We start from the raw sequence: 14780 nt of genomic DNA on the forward strand, positions 1-14780 counted from the left end.
TACTTTCCCAAAATCTCATATTTACTAAATACTATAGGTTGAATTATACATTTGAATAATATAATCAATGATTTTATATCTTATATAAGGCAAATATATATAATATTTAAAACTATTAGTTTTTAATGAATAATTTTAATAAATGATTGACCATAATATAAATTTAAAAATTTGATCTTATTAGTGAAAAATGAAAAACTTAATACATTATTAAAAACATAATAAATATTTTATCAATAATTAACCCATTTGGAAATTACCGACTCCGCAAGGCATAAAATACTATTTTTTTCCCACGCTCTGACCTCCTTTGCCACTCACACACACACACGTATATATATATATATATATGCATCTGTATATGGTCTTTCTCTGAACAGCTTTCAGATTTTCAAAACGGCCCGTCTCGCTCTCTCTCTCTCTCCTGGTGATCTTCTCGCCTTCTCGATTTTCACAGAAACCCGGCATAATTGTTGCTTTGATTTCTCCCGCAAAAGTTTATCGGGAAAATCATAGTTTTCTTACGGGTCAATCGAGTCGGGAACTGTACCAGAGCCTGGGCCTGTTTCTTGATGGTGTTCTGTGCTGGGTTTTAAGAGATTCGGAAGGCGGTGTTTTTGACTTCCGAAAGAGTATGAAGATCGGCGAGGAAGATCAAGAATTGTCAGTTCTGTCGACGAATTCATGCCTTTTGAGCGGCTCTTTTCGGGCTTTTTGAAATATGATGATGATTTCTAGGGTTTTTGAGTAAGCCATCATGAGCTCCGCACTTTTGTTTCTTTCCTGACTTTTTCAGTCTCTTTTGCTTTCTTTTCTCTTTCTCTGGTCCCTCTTCAAATGGGCGGTCACTTATATTTGGTTGCTTTCGACTTGTGCCCCCCCCCCCTCTCCCCCTCTTTTCCCTTTTTTTTTTTTTTCATTAGAATTATGCTGGTATCTGAAATAATAAACTACCTTAATTTTTTGATGTGATGAGAAATTAAGTTTTGCTTATTGGTTCAACTAAGGTAATGATCTGATTTTTTTTCATGTCAGTAGAATTGGAACTAGCATCTCTGAACTGGTATTTGAACTCTAGGAAGTGTAATTTTATTCAAATTTCGAAGGGAGGAATTCTCGGGGTTAATCAGGTATATACTGCCCTGTCTTGTTCTTTGATGAAAGTAATTAATGTTCATTAATGTTGAAACTTGTTCTAGAAGATACAGGGTATATAGTCTTTTTTCTGAGTTGCCAACAATGGAAAGAAATGAATTATCCAGCCATTTATATTTTTCTTCATCATTTTGCACAATAGATAGCTCACGCAAGTGCCTCATTCACATCATTCTGGAATAAAATCTTTTTCCTATTCCAAAACCGCATAAATATTGTCCAAGGTAGCTTGTAGCTGTTCAATTTTTCTTCTTGTTCGTATTATTGGTGTACCAGTGAAAGTTTATACATTGCTTTTTCATCTCCAGTTCATTGAAATGTATCTTGATTAGTTTGCTTTGGTCTTTTGGGAAAGGCCGTTATTGTTAAGCAACACAAACAGAGACATGGTCATGGCATGGGACATATGAATTAGGAAACTACGAGGATATGAATCATTGGATGCTGAAACGACTTATATACGACTTATATTCTCATCTTACATTTATGTTTGTTTGCACGGTATTCACAAAGCACACAAAGTCTTGAAAGGATAACACCAATTCTGCGTAAAATAGGGTTTGATTCATGATTTAGTCATAAAAAAGTTAATGCTATTTTGTCAGTGTGCATTTCGTTAGTTAATTGGGCATCCATAAAAAATTGAAGAAGTTACAAAACAATGATTATCATAGAGTAGATCATTACTATCTTAAAGTTAACCAATCGACTTCCAATTTCCATCATAAGATACAAAGTAGAGAGAGAGTTTGAATTTCCAACTTCTGCAAAAGAAAAAGATTTAGCAGTTCCTAACTTCCAACTTTCTAGTTTTTCCAAATTTCAGTTGACTTGTCATTGTTTGATACGTCATGTGGCTTCAATAGCACACTTTATGTGGGTGTGACATCCAACTTTCAATAGTATACACTTGGTGACCTATCCTCTACAACATTCTAGATGGGATTTAGAAATCTTTGTGTTGTATGTTTAGCATGGTACCCATTCTAAGTAGGTAGTTATTTTTCCATTAGAATATTAGGCATGCAATAAAATTCAGAAGATGGCAAAAAGAAAATGATGTGGAGGTTTTATGTTGTTGGAAATCTTGATATGTGTCTTTTGTCCAAAGAAATATAAAACATCCTTCATGTTTCTTTTTTGTGATATTGGTTTAATTTTGAGGTTGTGAAGTTAAGTGTGGTTCTTGTAAAGTAGTGACTTTTTGGGAATCAAATGATCAGCCACAAGGGAAAAATCTGGAGAAAAAAGTAAAGTTCTAGAAAATAAGGAAAAAGGTTTCGAAATAATTTTTGACTCTGTAAAATCAACTTGTAACTTAAAAAAATTTGAAATTGAGATTATAAAGTTGACAGTGCATCAGAACTTCACCCTTCCCAAAAGAATATTCTTTTGATTTTATTATGAGTTAAAATTCAACAAGGATGCTTTTCCATTGGGAGATAGAAAATCATTAAGTTCCCTAAAAGTATATCCAAAAGATTATTCTTCAATCAAAGCAAGTAGCTAGTATTAAATAAAAGAATTGTATAAGAAACTTTCTCAAATCAGTAGAACAAATCTTAATGACAATACAATTCTTATGTTTAAATCATCTACTTATTAATACTAGAATTCCTATGTTTAAACCATCTACATATTAAATGAAAGACAAACACTTGTAGTTAGACATGCGTATTAGAGACTTATGAATTTAAATTAGTAGATGAAGCAACAGAGGTTGACCTTTGGTAGCAATGGCAAGGTTTTTCATCTGTAACCATTAGATTATGGGTTCAAGTTATGGAAAGAGTCCCTTAGCCGAAAAAAAAGAGAGGGAAAAATCTGTGCGCAAATACAATCATTAGGGAGCCTTCTGCATTGGAAATGCCCTTGCAAAATTTTATATCTGAAATAAATATAGGGAAGTTGTTGAACAAGTTGAGATTCACTTAAAAGCAAATAATAGGAGTATGATCTTGATAACAATTTTCTAAACAAATAAACTAGTTGTTATGAACAATACAACTAGACCTTCAATCACCCAAATTTACAAGCGTAGTACTAAGTCCAAAACTGAATAGGATTATTTCTTTTCCTATATTGAGTTAGTTTCTTATTTCCTAATATTGTTGGGTCTTTTCTTATTTTGATTAGGAGATTTGTTTCCCTATTTTGAGTCAGTTTCTTATTTCCTAATATTGTTGGGTCTTTTTTTTATTTTGATTAGGAGATTATTTTCCTATTTCGAGTCTAATATTATTAGGTCTTTTTCCCATTTTGATTTGGAGATTTGCAATTCGTTTCCCATTAAGAGTCTCTAAGGTTATGTTATAAATATTCCATTGTAGTTGATTAGAAGGTGTCAACAGATATGTTCTAGATTTGGTGCCAATGATTGATTATGATTGATTCCTAAATCAATCAATGATTTCTTGATTTATTTCCTATTCTTGTTGTATATCTTTTATTGTCATTCTTTCCATAGTTGTTGTATCTTACATATTTGTATTCTTTCCTATTTGTATTCTTTCCTTATTCTAGGATTAGAATCTTGCTAGCATTTAGAAACTTCCTAATTAGTAGAGGAAGTTCTGTGTGTATATATTACTCCCACAAGGGAGAGTTAATCAAGTGATTCACATTTTCAATAGGGACTTTTTTGACATGGTATTAGAGCTAGCTACCTTTTGTTCTCTTCGTAGCTGAGTTTTTTCCTTCTCGCTATCTCCGGAAAGTTGTTGCTTCATTCACAACCTTTCTTTCCAATATGTCAATCACTCTGTATTCGACAGTAACCCTAGAGTTGACTGCTACTAGCAGCACAATAGATACTCCATTTGTTGGTTCTGGAATTATAGGATCAGGAGGAGAATTGCAAAATCTCCAAGCGGCCTATAGGTTGAATGGAAAAAATTACCTAAAATGGTCCCAACTCATCCGCACGTTTCTCAAGGGGAAAGGGAAACTTAGCCACTTGCTGGGAACTGGTCCGAAGGAAGGAGATCCTATGTTCTCGGCTTGGGATGAAGAAGACGCCTTGATTATGTCATGGTTGTGGAACTCCATGGTACCCAAAATAAGTGATACTGTGATGTTTCTACCCACAACCAAGGATATTTGGGAAGCTGTTAACCTCACTTATTCAAAGGTTAAGGATGTTGCCCAGATATACGAAATAAGGACCAAGGTGGCAGCAACTAAGCAAGGGGGGAAATCCATTACCGAGTATGCTAACATCTTGCAAACCTTATGGCAAGAGTTAGATCATTATCAAAGTCTCAAGATGAAATGCAGTGAAGATACTGCACTACAAAGAAGATTTGTAGAAAAGGAGAGGATATATGATTTTTTGGCTGGTCTCAACATGGAATTTGACCTGGTAAGAGTAGTTCAAATACTAGGAAAAGATGATTTATCTTCCCTTAGTGAGGTAATTTCTCTAATTCGTGCTAAAGAAGGAAGGAGAGTAGTAATGTTAGACATTCCTCAACTTGAAAATTCTGCCCTAATCTCTCTAAAGACTCCCAGTAAAGAGCCTGGAGATGACAGGAAGGTGGTAGACAGAAATACTCTATGGTGTACTTTTTGCAAAAAACCAAGGCACACCATAGACAAGTGTTGGAGATTGCATGGAAAACCAGCTACCAAGGGAGGACAACCGAGGGGCCAAGGACATGGTCAAGCCTATATGGCCAGTAGTTCTCAAGAAAGTGAGCAAAAGAAACCAGAACCAGAAGATGAACTTAATAAAGCTGAAATTGAAAGGCTAAAAGGTTTGTTGGAATCTCTTGACAAAAGGACTGAAAAAAGGTACTTGTTCCCTTGCACTTTCAGGTATTTCATCTCAATCTCTCTCTTTTCATGCTTCGGGAATTACTCAACCTAATAAATGGATCCTAGACTTCGGGGCAACTGATCATATGACTCCTTTTTCCAATCTGTTCATCACCTACAGCCCATGTCCAAGCTCAAAAAAGATAGCCATGGCAGATGGATCCTTGACCACTGTTGCTGGTCAAGGACATATCATTCTCAATGAAAATCTTATTCTTAAAGATGTTATCCATGTTCCAAAACTGTTCACTAACTTGATTTCTATCCAAAAGTTAATTTTGGACAGTAGTTGCAATGTTAACTTTTCTTCTAATATCTGTAAAATTTAGGGACAGGAGCCGAGGAGGATGATTGGGCTTGCTAGGGCAAAGGCTGGTTTATACTATCTAGATGGACCAAATGGGAAGGAGACAAAGGAGGAGGTTCACCGTATGTCATGTTTAGTTCTTTCCAATAAAGATAAGATTTTGTTCTACCACTCTCGATTTGGTCATCCTTCTTTTTCTACTATTCGAGTCATGTTTCCAGTTTTATTTAGGGATCTTGATATTAAAGATTTCCAATGTTCTGTTTGTGAATTCGCCAAACATAAAAGGGTACCTTATCCTTCATCAAATAAGAGGACTTCCCTTCCATTTTCTCTAATCTATAGCGATGTTTGGGGCCCTTGCAACTGTCCCCAATATTTCTGGGGCACGGTGGTTTATTGTGTTTGTGGATGATTGTACTCGAGTTGTTTGGCTTTTTCTCATGAAAAATAAATCTGAAGTTAGTACAATTTTTCTTTGCTTTTACAACATGATTAGTACTCAATTTGGAGTAGAAATCAAGAGATTGAGGTCTGATAATGCTAAAGATTACTTCAATCAATCCCTTATAGCTTTTTTTCAGCAAAAGGGAATCATTCATGAGTCCTCTTGTCCCTACACCCCCCAACAAAATGGGGTGGCAGAAAGGAAAAATGGGCACTTACTAGCTATCATAAGAGCACTTCTCTTCCATCACAATGTCCCTAAGCATTATTGAGGAGAAGCTGCCCTAACAGCTACATTTCTTATAAATCGGTTGCCTTCTAAAATTCTTGATTTCCATAGTCCAATTCAACTCTTGACAAGATTTTTTCCTGATCTTCATATTCTTAGGGGCTGGAAACCTAAAGTCTTTGGTTGTGTTGCATTTGTTCATATCCATGGTCCACATCGGAGTAAGTTAGATCCTCGAGCTCTAAAATGCATCTTTGTTGGGTATTCTTCTACTCAAAAAGGTTATAGATGTTATCATCCTCCTACTAACCCGTTGGGCCCTTATGGGTCGGGACCTTATGGGCTGAGCCCATGAAGCCCTTATGGGCCTGACCTGTTGGGACCTTTTATTATCCTCAATATTCCTTGCTCATTTATTTCTTTAACTATGTTATTTTTTATTAATTATTGATATTGAATGCTAAAAAATTTACATTTCGCAATATATATAAATAATAAATATTCTCCTTTTTATGTGCATTATTTTTCATATCAATTCACAAGAAAATTTACAAGGTATATAGAATTTTGAAATATAAAATGATGAAATAATATTTAAAACTTAAGATAGAAAATTGTTTAAAAAGAAAAAAAATTGATTTTTATATATGTATTATTTTGATATTTATATATGTATTACTTTTTTAAAAAAATTATTTAAAAAAAAAAAGGGTCGGGCTCGATGGGCCCGGCTTACCAAGGCCTGTGGGCTAGGCCCTATGGGCTAAGGCCCACGAGCCTAGCGGCCCGACCTGACCCCCTACAAGGGGGTCGTGGGCGGGCCCTACCCATAGCAAAAAGGGCCGGATTGGGCCCAGTCCTTTTAGTAAACAAGCCGGTCCAGCCCGTTTAAAAAGCTTGTGGGCCGACTTGGGCTGGGCCGGCCTGGCCTTTTGACATCTCTACTTGCACCTGCTGTCAATCCTCAATCTATTACAAATGATGACATTGCCAGCCCTTCTAACTCTAGATCAGGTAACTCTTATATTCCTGAGCTTATGGATTCTGTTTGTGAACCTCCAAATGACCTTGATTGGCCCATTGCCCTTAGGAAAGGCACAAGAGCATGTACCAAACACCCTTTACACTTGTTCTTGTCCTATTCCAAGTTATCTTTTCCACATAAAGCCTTTTTAACCAGCCTTCACAACATTCCCATTCCTAAACATTTTTTTGAAGCTTTGAAGGATGAGAATTGGAGAAATGCTATGGACGTTGAGATGGCAGCCCTAGAAAAGAGCAATACTTGGGACTTAGTTCCATTGCCCAAGGGTAAACACCCGGTTGGATGTAAGTGGGTTTACACCTTAAAGTACAAATCAGATGGATCTCTTGATCGGTACAAAGCACGCCTTGTGGCCAAGGGCTATACTTATGGGGTGGATTATCTAGATACATTTGCTCCGGTTGCTAAGCTCAATACTATAAGAGTGCTTCTGTCTGTACCTGCAAATTTAGGCCGGTCACTTCACCAATTTGATTAAAAAATGTTTTTTTTTGCATGGAGATCTAGAAGAAGAGGTGTACATGGATTTGCCACCAGGGTATAGTCCAAACACTCAGGGGAATATGGTATGCAAGTTGAACAAAGCTTTGTATGGCCTTAAACAGTCTCCTAGGGCTTTGTTTGGCCGGTTTGCACAAGTTATGTTAAATCTCGGATATAAACCAAGTCAAGGGGACCATACTCTTTTTATCCATCACTCGGCCATAGGGGGAGTGACGGTGCTAATTGTTTATGTTGATGACATTGTAGTCACGGGAAATGATGAGGAAGGAAGGAGAAAACTCAGAGAGTGCTTAATTCATGAATTTGACATCAAAGAGTTGGGGCGGTTAAAATACTTCTTAGGTATAGAAGTTGTCCATTCTAGGGCATGTATTTTTATTTCCCAACAAAAGTATATTGTGGATCTTCTAAAGGAGACGGGATTGTTAGGTTGCAAGGTAGCTGCAACTCCAATCGAGCCTAATCACAAGTTGGGTGAGTTCTTAGAGGAGAAGGCAGTTGACAAAGGGTCCTACCAACGACTAGTAGGTAAGTTGATTTATTTAGCCCATACTCGGCTAGATATTGCCTATGCAGTAGGAGTAGTAAGCCAGTTCATGCATGAGCCTAAAGAGACCCATCTAAGAGCTGTTTATAGAATATTACATTATTTGAAAAGAACACTGGGGAAGGGAATTATGTTTAAAAAGGTCAAGGTATGAGTATTGAGACCTATACAAATGCAGATTATGCTGGCTCAATGGTGGATCGGAGGTCTACTTCGAGTTATTGTACTTTCCTAGGAGGCAACCTTGTGACCTGGAGGAGCAAAAAACATGTTGTAGCTCGGTCTAGTGCAGAGGCGGAGTTTAGATCAATGGCTCTAGGTGTCTGTGAACTACTTTGGTTGAAAATTCTTTTAGATGATCTGAAAATTGAAGTGACATATCCTATGAGACTTTATTGTGACAATAAATCAACCATAAGTATTGCTCACAATTCAGTTCAACATGACAAAACTAAACATGTTGAAGTAGACAGGCACTTCATCAAGGAAAAGTTGGATAGCGGCTTAATTTGTACTCCGTATATACCTTCTTGTGATCAGCTAGCAGATATTCTCACCAAAGGACTACCTGCAACCGTATGCCAAAAAACTATCAGTAAGTTTGGAATGGATGATATCCACTCTCAAGCTTGAGGAGGAGTGTCAACAGATATGTTCTAGATTTGGTGCCAATGATTGATTCCTAAATCAATCAATGATTTTTTGATTTATTTCCTATTTTTGTTGTATATCTTTTATTGTCATTCTTTCCATAGTTGTTGTATCTTACAGATTTGTATTCTTTCCTATTTGTATTCTTTCCTTATTCTAGGATTAGAATCTTGCTAGCATTTAGAACTTCCTAATCAGTAGAGGAAGTTTTGTGTGTATATATTGCTCCCACAAGGGAGAATTAATCAAGTGATTCACATTTTCAGTAGAGACTTTTTTGACAAAAGGTAATAAGAATAATATTTTTCCTAACATACTCTTGTGTGCAAAAGATCGAAGGTTCTCTCGAATGAGCCCCAACTTTCAATATGAAGCAAGAGCTTCAAGGTGTAAACAGAAAGAAAATATGCAAGAAGAAAGAAGAAGAAGATCTCGATGAAAGAAATTTTACTGAATAAAATGAAATCATATAGAAATGAGGGTATAACTTAGCTATCCTAAATAACAAATAATTGCAACTTGCAACAACAAACTAACCGCTTAACTAATCCAACGCCTACTTATAACAATATAACATAAATCATAACAATTTACAGTTAATGCAGTTTATTGCAATCGTAACACAACATAAGGAAATACACAACAACTAATTGGAATTATTTTCTTCTACATTCCCCCTTAAATCAAACTTCGTGGCAGAGGAAGAAGACTTGAGCTTTAGGTTGTCTGGAGTGGTAATAGGACTATGATGCACAGGTGATAGCTTGAGACCAAGTTTGTCACATAAGAATAAAAACCTATCCCTTGGTAATCCCTTAGTGAAAATATCAACCACCTGATGAAGAATAGGGACATTATCTGATTTCAACCTCACCATTTTCTAACTTCTCTAGTACAAAATGCACATCAATCTCAATGTGCTTAGTGCGTGAATGAAATATAAGATTTTCACCTATGCTCTTGGCTGCTAGGTTATCACTCCATATAATTGGAGTCTTAACACATGGATAACCCAATTCAGAAAATAATGACTTCAGCCATAAAATCTTAGTAACATCCTGTGCAATAGCTTTATATCCAGCTTCTCCAGCTGATCTAATTACCACAGACTGTTTCCTTGAGCCCCAAACCAATAAATTCTTGCAAAGAAATACACACAATCTACTGATAGACCTTCTAGTGACTTTACAGCCAGCATGATTTGCATCCGTGTAAACTGTTAAGGACAAATCATTTGGAGAAGGAGCAAATAACAAGCCTAGACCAATTGTTCCCCTAAGATGCCGAAGTAATCTTTTACAAGCTAACCAATGCTGCATTTTTGGAGAAGACAAAAACTGACTCAACTTATTCACCCCAAAGGCAATGTCTGGTCTGGTGTATGTCAAATATTGGACAAAATCAATGATGGTTCTATAGAGAGATGGATTAGAAAATAGATCACCTTCATCAATTAAAGAAACTCCCAAATTTACAGGTGTAGCATAGGGCTTGCAAGCTTGCATTGCTGCCTTTTTCAACAGATCTAAGGTATACTTTGATTGGGTGAGATATATGCCACTGCTGTCTCTATAAGCCTCAAACCCTAGGAAATAATTTACTGATCCTATTGTTTTAAGAGCAAAGTGAGTATCCAAATCTCGAATACAAGACTGAAGAGCTGTAGAATTCGAGCTAGTAACAAGAATATCATCAACATACACTAGAATGGACAATACATATTGAGAGGTCTTTTTGATAAAAAGAGAAGCATCAGAAACGGCCCTTGTAAAGCCCCAATCCTGTAAGGCAGTTCTTAACTTTGTATACCAAGCTTGAGAAGCTTGTTTAAGACCATATAGAGACTTTTTTAGTCTACGAACATGAGAAGGAAACTTGAAGCTTAAAAAACCTTTCGGCTGTGATTTATAAACCACTTTAGTTAAATCCGCATTGAGAAAAACATTATTGACATCTACTTGCTGAATATCCCAACCAAAAGTAACAGCCAAAGAGAATAAAACCTAAATAGTAGGTGCCTTAATTAGAGTACTAAAAGTTTCAGCATAGTCAATCTCAGGAGTTTAAAGAAAACCTTTAGCCATTAATCGGGCTTTATATTTGAGAACATATCTATCAAGATTATATTTAACTCTAAACAGTCACTTGTAGCCAATAAGGTTCATATCAGGGGAGAAGGGAACAAGCTTCCATGTGTCATTATGCTGCAATGCAGAAAACTCCTCTTGTGTAGCTCTAATCCAATGAGAGTCTAAGAGAGCCTCATGAACTGAGGTAGGTTCTAAGGTACTCACTAAAGCATGAGGTGAGGTGACAATAAGCTGTTTGGACTTAGATCTTGTAACCATAGGATGAATAGAAGTAGCTGGATGAAGTTTAGGTAAAACATGCTAAATAGGTTGTTGAGCAGAAGAAGGAGCCATGTGAGAATTAGAGGAAGAAGTGTCAACAAAAATAGGAGTGGATAAGGTAGAGATAGAGGGCTATGCTACTTGAGAAGAAAAAGAACTAGAGGAGAATGAAGGAAAAGGCTAGAGAAACAAAGTAGAAGAACCACCAGAAGTTGACTTGAGTTGAGAAGAAGAGCAAGAAGAAGCTAAAGAAGCTGAAAACAAGATAGAATAGGGATACTCATTAGGATTAAATTGCACATGTTTAGAGACATAAATCCTGCCTGAAGGATGCAAACATTTGTATCCAGCATGAACATGACTATATCCAAAGAACACACACTTAGTGGAATGAAAGTCAAACTTGTGCTTGTTATAGAGTTTAAGATAAGGAAAACAAGCGCAACCAAAAGGTTGAAGCAACAAATGATTAGGCTGTTTGTGGTAAAGCAATTCAAAGGGAGAGTGAAAGTTGAGTGGAGAAGCTGGTAAGAGGTTTGTGATGTAGACAACCGTTTGAAATGCTTCTATCCAAAACTTCAAGGGCATGTGAGCATGGGCTAATAATGTAAGACCCATCTCAGCTATATATCTATGCTTTCTTTTAGTTACACCATTTTGTTGGTGTGGGTGTGGACATGTAAATCGAGGCTGAATGCCATGATCATGAAGGTAGGGCAAAAAGGCTTTAAACTCTCCACCATTATCAGTTTGGATAGCCTTAAGTTTGGACTGATATTGTAATTCAACAAACTTGTTTGAAAGGTTATAAAGGTGGTCAATGCATCAGATTTGAGTTTCAATGGATATAGCCATGTATATTTAGTGTAGAGCATCAACAAAAATGATATTGTGGAAAAGAGAGAAAAACAATGTTGAACAAGATAGAAAACCCTTTTTTGGAGTATAAATCTATGTTAGGTCTAGCCTACTTCCATTAAAATTTATAGTAAGCTGTACAATAATTAAGGCTAAAATTAAGGCCTAAATGATAGCTAATTACATCTAATCACATGCTAATTGATTGCTAATTACATGTTAGTTGACAACTAATTCAACGGTGGCAAATCTTATTTCCTTGATTTATTTCAAAATCTTCTTGATTTTTCTGCTTTGATTCACAACACTCATTCTCAAGCTGGTGGCTAGACATTGTCCATTCCCAACTTGACTATAATCTTGTGGAAGACAAGACTAGGGAGTCCCTTGGTTAGAACATCAATTAGTTGGGATTCACTTGGTATATAGAGAGTACAAATAAGCAATCTGTCCAGTTTCTCTTTAATAAAATGTCGGTCAACCTCAATGTGTTTTGTTCGGTCATGCTATATAGGATTGTGTGCAGTGCTGATAGCAGACTTATTATCACAGTAGAGTTTCATAGGGCTGTCCCACTTGAGTCTTAAGTCTTCAACAATAATTTTCAACCATAGCAACTCACATATACCTTGTGCCATTGCTCGGAATTTCGATTCTACACTCAACCTAGCCAAATAGTCTGTTTTTTACTTCTCCAAGTAACTAATTTTCCTCCTAAGAAAGTGCAATACCCTATGGTTGACCTCCTATTAACCATTGAACTTGCATAATTTACATCGGTATAGGCTTCTAGGGTAAGTTGAGCCCTTTTTTGAACAAAATTCCCTTTCTTAGGGTTCCTTTGAGGTAGAGCAAAATTCTATAGACTGTTTGCAGGTGAAGTTCTTTGGGTTTGTGCATAAACTAACTTACTATGCTCACTGGATAGGCTATGTCCAGCTTTGTGTGAGAGAGATAAATCAACCTACCAACTAATCTTTGATAGGCTTCTTTGTTGGTATCCTTATCTCTCTCTCCTTCTCCCAGTTTGTGATTAGGATCAATCGGGATGCTGGCTGGTTTGTAAGCCATTTTTCCTGTGTCCCTCAAAAGGTCAAGAACATATTTGTGTTAAGATATGAATATCCCATGCTTGGATTGTGCCACTTCAATACCTGGAAAATATTTTAAATTCCTTAGTTCCTTGATCTCAAACTTTTTAGCCAAACATTTTCCCAAGTTTTGCCTCTCCTCCTCATCATTTCTTATCATTATAATGTCATCAACATAAACAATAAGAGATGTGACAAAATCTGAACCCGAGTGTTTTATGAATAGAGTGTGGTCCCCTTGCTCGGTTTGTAATTCATGGCTTGCATTACTTTGGAAAATCTCCTGAACTAAGCTCGAGGTGACTGTTTTAGACCATATAGTGTCTTCTTGAATTTACAAACCTTAGTCCCAGGTCTGTTTTTGTTGAATGCTGAGGGTATGTCCATATAAATTTCCTCCTCAAGGTCTTTGTGCAAGAAAACATTATTCACATCAAACTGTAACAAAAGCCAATCAAAGTTAACTGTTAGGGATAAGAGAATTCTCATCGTGTTCATTTTGGCTACTGGGGCAAAAGTTTCTTTTTAGTCTATTCCATATGTTTGGGTATAACTCTTAGCTATCAACCTAGCCTTGTATCTTTCAAGCATGCCATCTGCTTTATACTTGATTGTGAAGACCCATTTGTACCCAATAGGTTTCTTTCCTTTTAGTAAATCCACAATTTCCCATATATTATTCCTCTCAAGAGCCTGCATTTCAACATTCATGGCATTTCTCCAATTTTCACAGTTTAAAGTCTCTAGTAATGTGGTAGGAATGGATGCTGTGTGTATGTTTGTAAGAAAACTTCTATGAGATAGAGAGTATCTTTTAAAGGATACAAAGTGAGAGAGTGGATATAAGGGATGTTGTGTGCACCCTCTAATTCCTTTAATTCCTTTCCTTAGTGCTTAGGAAGGTCAATATCAGCCATTAAATCAACTTTAAAAGATGAGTCAATAGATGTTACCTCATTTCCTAACATTGGAACTGATGATAGGTTTGGGTTATGGATTATTTATTCTTGAGTAATTATGGAGAAACCATTCTCCTCCACGACAGTTTGGAGAATAGGTTGGGGGGAGGATTTAGGTTCATGAGCTTGTGAGGTAAGAGTCAAATGCAGGTTTGGGTTCATTCATTGGGTTTATTTCTATACTTAGGGTGCGTTTGATTGCAAATATGGAATTTGGGTGGAAAAAAAATATTTTCTAGGCAATTGAATTGCATAAAATTAAATTCTAGGGAAAATGTCAATTAAAGGTGTTTGATTGGTTTAATTTTCTACCTAGAAATTATTATACTTTTTTAATTTTTGGTGTTTGATTACCATTATTTTTTATAGAAATAGTCACTTTTTTTATATATTACATATTATTTTTTATCTCCACGCTTGCCCAGCCATCTCCCAATTCTCTTTCACTCCAAAACCCCACCATTTTCATGACCCTCTGATTCCACACTGCTGCAACCTCCGCCATTGATGGATTCTCTGAAACCCACTTTGGCTCCAACCAAGAACAAGCTTTCCAAGAGGACCAAGACCTTCCACAAAGTCATCCACCGCAAAATCGCCACCAAAACCCTCTCCAACTCCGGCTTCTGCCTCTTCATTCCTCAGGAACACAAGCCAGCGAGGAATAGGGCTGGCCTTGGAAGCGTCACCGTCTTCGCCCCAAAGCGGCCTACGCCGAGCTACAGATGACCCAGTTCCTCTACAATGTCGACGCCATTCAGGCGGCTAACGAGGCTGTCGTGCGCGAGCTGAAGCTACTGTCGGAGCTGAAGCACAACTT

General features: G+C 36.7%; 1 protein-coding gene across 2 annotated transcripts in view; it reads left to right on the top strand.

Moving 5' to 3' along the window:
* Positions 1-367: 367 nt before the first annotated feature.
* The window catches only part of LOC127791889 (WEB family protein At5g55860-like), a 37327-nt gene continuing 22914 nt past the window's right edge, over positions 368-14780 (top strand). The window contains exons 1-2 of one of the 2 annotated variants that reach the window (XM_052322054.1): positions 368-747; positions 1036-1130. The gene's annotated coding sequence lies outside the window, so the exon portion shown is untranslated. The remainder of the gene's footprint in view (positions 748-1035; positions 1131-14780) is intronic. The other variant, XM_052322053.1, reaches the window with a different exon arrangement.

Source organism: Diospyros lotus, chromosome 15 (assembly GCF_014633365.1).
Source record: "Diospyros lotus cultivar Yz01 chromosome 15, ASM1463336v1, whole genome shotgun sequence".
NCBI classification, from domain to species: domain Eukaryota; kingdom Viridiplantae; phylum Streptophyta; class Magnoliopsida; order Ericales; family Ebenaceae; genus Diospyros; species Diospyros lotus.